At 44.9% G+C, this 3037-nt stretch overlaps 1 pseudogene; it reads right to left on the minus strand.

Annotated features, from left to right (window-relative positions):
• Nucleotides 1–300: 300 nt before the first annotated feature.
• LOC100471654 lies at nt 301–900 on the minus strand (annotated as a pseudogene).
• Nucleotides 901–3037: the final 2137 nt, after the last annotated feature.

The following is a 3037-nucleotide window of genomic DNA, read 5'->3' on the forward strand; positions in this document are numbered from 1 at the left end:
CTGAGCTCAGGAGCCTGGAGGGAAGGCTGGGTCTCTGCTCTGAGCCCAGGAGGAACGTGCTTCTGCTGTGGAGGACCGCGCACCCACTGGGATGGTCTGCAGGCTCTGACCAAGAAAACTAAGGAAAGTCTATGTGACTTTATGAAGAGAGAAAACACCAGCGCAGCAGGCCCTGGTTTTTACACTTGGGTCACCAGCCGGAGTTTCTGGATTATCACGAGGTTTTGTTGTCTTTTATTTCCCTGCGAGCTCACTTAGGTTGCACAGGACACCGGGAGGAAGGACACTGCGATCTAGCAGCTACTTCCGAGTAGGGTCAATGTGCATTCCAGCTATTTTAATTTGGAAGAGAGTCAGCGTACAAGGCTCTGAGCAGCCTGAGGTATTTGTCCCAATTCCCCGACTGTGTGTGTCACTGTGACCAGCACTGCTGTGCCCGATCGCACAGTAATAGTCATCCTCGTCCTCAGCCTGCAGCCTGGAGATGAGCAGGAGCCCTGCATTGGCCGAGGTATCTTTGGAGCCAGAGAAGTGGCTGGGGACCCCGGGGCCCTGGTGCTTATCTGAGTCTGGGTAGTAGTACAGGAGATACCGGGGAGGACTCCCTGGCTGCTGCTGGTACCAGTAAATGTAGGAGCTGCCAACACTGATGTCCCTGCTGGGGTGCAGGTGAGTCTGGGCATTGTTCCCAGAGAAGCAGAGAAGTAAGGTGGCTGAGTCACCACAGGCTGGGAGGGGAACCTGCAAACACAGACACTCATGGGTGATGGAACTATAAGTGGAAAAACAAATCTCAAAAGCTGAGCATGGGAAGAGTCATTTGGGAACCCTGTGTTCCTGAGTCCTGTCCCTACCTGTGCAGTGAGACAGGAGCATGAGGAGGACAGGAGTCCAGGCCATGGTGACACAGAACCTGGTCACCACAATGGGCTGGGCTGACCCAGGCCTCCTTTTCCCCTCCAACCTCTGCCCCAGGAGGGGCTATCTATGCAATGGGCTCCACCCAGTGACTGTCCAGCCCCTCTTTGAACCCTGGTGTTGGAGCTCAGCTCACACCACACACTGAGAAGAAAGGAGGTGGCTTCACCCCTGGCGACAGCCCTGGGAGGAAGCACCTGCTGAGACCACACACAGGGGACCCTGTCAGGACACAGGGGACACAATCTTAGTCCCCAGTAGGGAGCACAGGGCCCAGTTTCCAGGTCCAGGCTACTCTGAATGAATGATTTTCACTAAGCCTCTTTATAGTGACCACAGGGCACTCCCACAGCGCCCCCTGCTGGCTGCAGGGCACACACCTCACCATGGCCCTAAGGCCTGAGAGCCCAGCCTCTTTCCTCAGTTCACCAGATCCCTGTGGATTCACACATCCGTGTTCTGAATCAAGGATAATGTGATCCCATATTGCTGTCCCTGATTGCTGTAGCATTTTTCACTCTCAGAAGGAGTCCTGATCTATGTGGGATGTAAACTTTTACCTCAACTCAGCGGGAAATGTTGGCACCTGGCAGAAGACACTGCAGACATCATAACACAGCACTGATATGTGATTTAGAATACACCTACCTTGTGAATGTTTTCCAACTGCTGTGCATTATAGCAATGGATTCCAACTGCTGTCCAATAAATTGAGCTTTATTTTAATCTACTATTTTTTAGCTAATTTTGTTGGCTTACTAATTTACAAATAAAAGAAAAACAATGAATTTATCTTTGATGAAGTCCAATTTATCAGTGTTTTTTTAATGGACCATGCCAATGGTATCTTGTATAAACATGTATATACAAACCCTAGATCCTGAGATTTTCTCCTTTTTTATGTGTATAGTTTTATGTTTTACAGTTGTATTTATAATCCTTTAGTGATTTTTTTAAATAAAGTGAGAGTTTTAGGTGAGATTCATTTCTATGGATAACCAATTGTCCTGAACCCATTTGTCCAAAAGTCCAAACATCTTCCTCTGAAAGTCATCTGCAACTTTGTCAAAAATACTTATCCATTCTTTTGTGGGTCTGCTTCTGCCTTTTCTGCTATGTTACATTGGGCCCATGTGTCTATCTTCCATCCATACCAATGTGTCTTGTTGTGATAGGAATTATGTCTTTTGCACAGTTTGGGAAGAATTGACATCTTTATCATATTGAGCCTTCTAGTTCATGAACAAAACCCATCTCTCCATTGTTTTGGATCCACTTTGATTACATGGACCAGCATTTCAGCATCCATGGCCAGTACATGTTTTGTTAAATACTCAACTACATACTTCAAAAGAAGTGTATTTTTAATTATTTTTCCTGGGTTTACTACTAGCATATACACATCTAAATGATCTTTCAAGGTTGGTCTTGTATTCCATGCCTTCCCCAAATTACTTATTATTTGAATTTATATATTTACATACATATTTGTAGCTGCCTTTGCATTTTTCCCATAGATCATTCTCTCACCTGAATACAGAGAAAATTGTCTCTTATTTTTCTTAGTCTTATGGTTTTCTTTTATTTTTCTTGCCTTGTGGTTCTGTCTGGAACATCTGGTCCAGTGTTAAACAGCAGTGTTGAGATGGAACATGATTGCCTTGTCCTACCTGAGGATGAAAGATTTCAGTGTTTCACCTCCATGTGTGAGCTGCATGTGTTTTAAGTTTTCTTATCAAGCTGAAAATGTGTTCCTCTATTTTCATTCTCTGGAAATTGTTATCATTGTTATTCATTTATTCACTTATTCCCATCCATTATCATGAGTAGGTTTCAAAGGGTGTCAAATGCTCTTTCTCTATTGATTGATAAGACCTGGTTTTTTTCTTTTTTTGCTGGTTAATATAAGAGATTATACAGATTCGGTGTTTTTTTTTTTAAGATTTTATTTATTTATTCAACAGAGATAGAGACAGCCAGCAAGAGAGGGAACATAAGCAGGGGGAGTGGGAGAGGAAGCAGCAGGCTCCTAGCAGAGGAACCTGATGTGGGGCTCGATCCCAGAATGCTGGGATCACACCTTGAGCTGAAGGCAGACACTTAACGACTGTGCCACTGA

Source organism: Ailuropoda melanoleuca, unplaced genomic scaffold (genome assembly GCF_002007445.2).
Source record: "Ailuropoda melanoleuca isolate Jingjing unplaced genomic scaffold, ASM200744v2 unplaced-scaffold1412, whole genome shotgun sequence".
Lineage (NCBI taxonomy): Eukaryota > Metazoa > Chordata > Mammalia > Carnivora > Ursidae > Ailuropoda > Ailuropoda melanoleuca.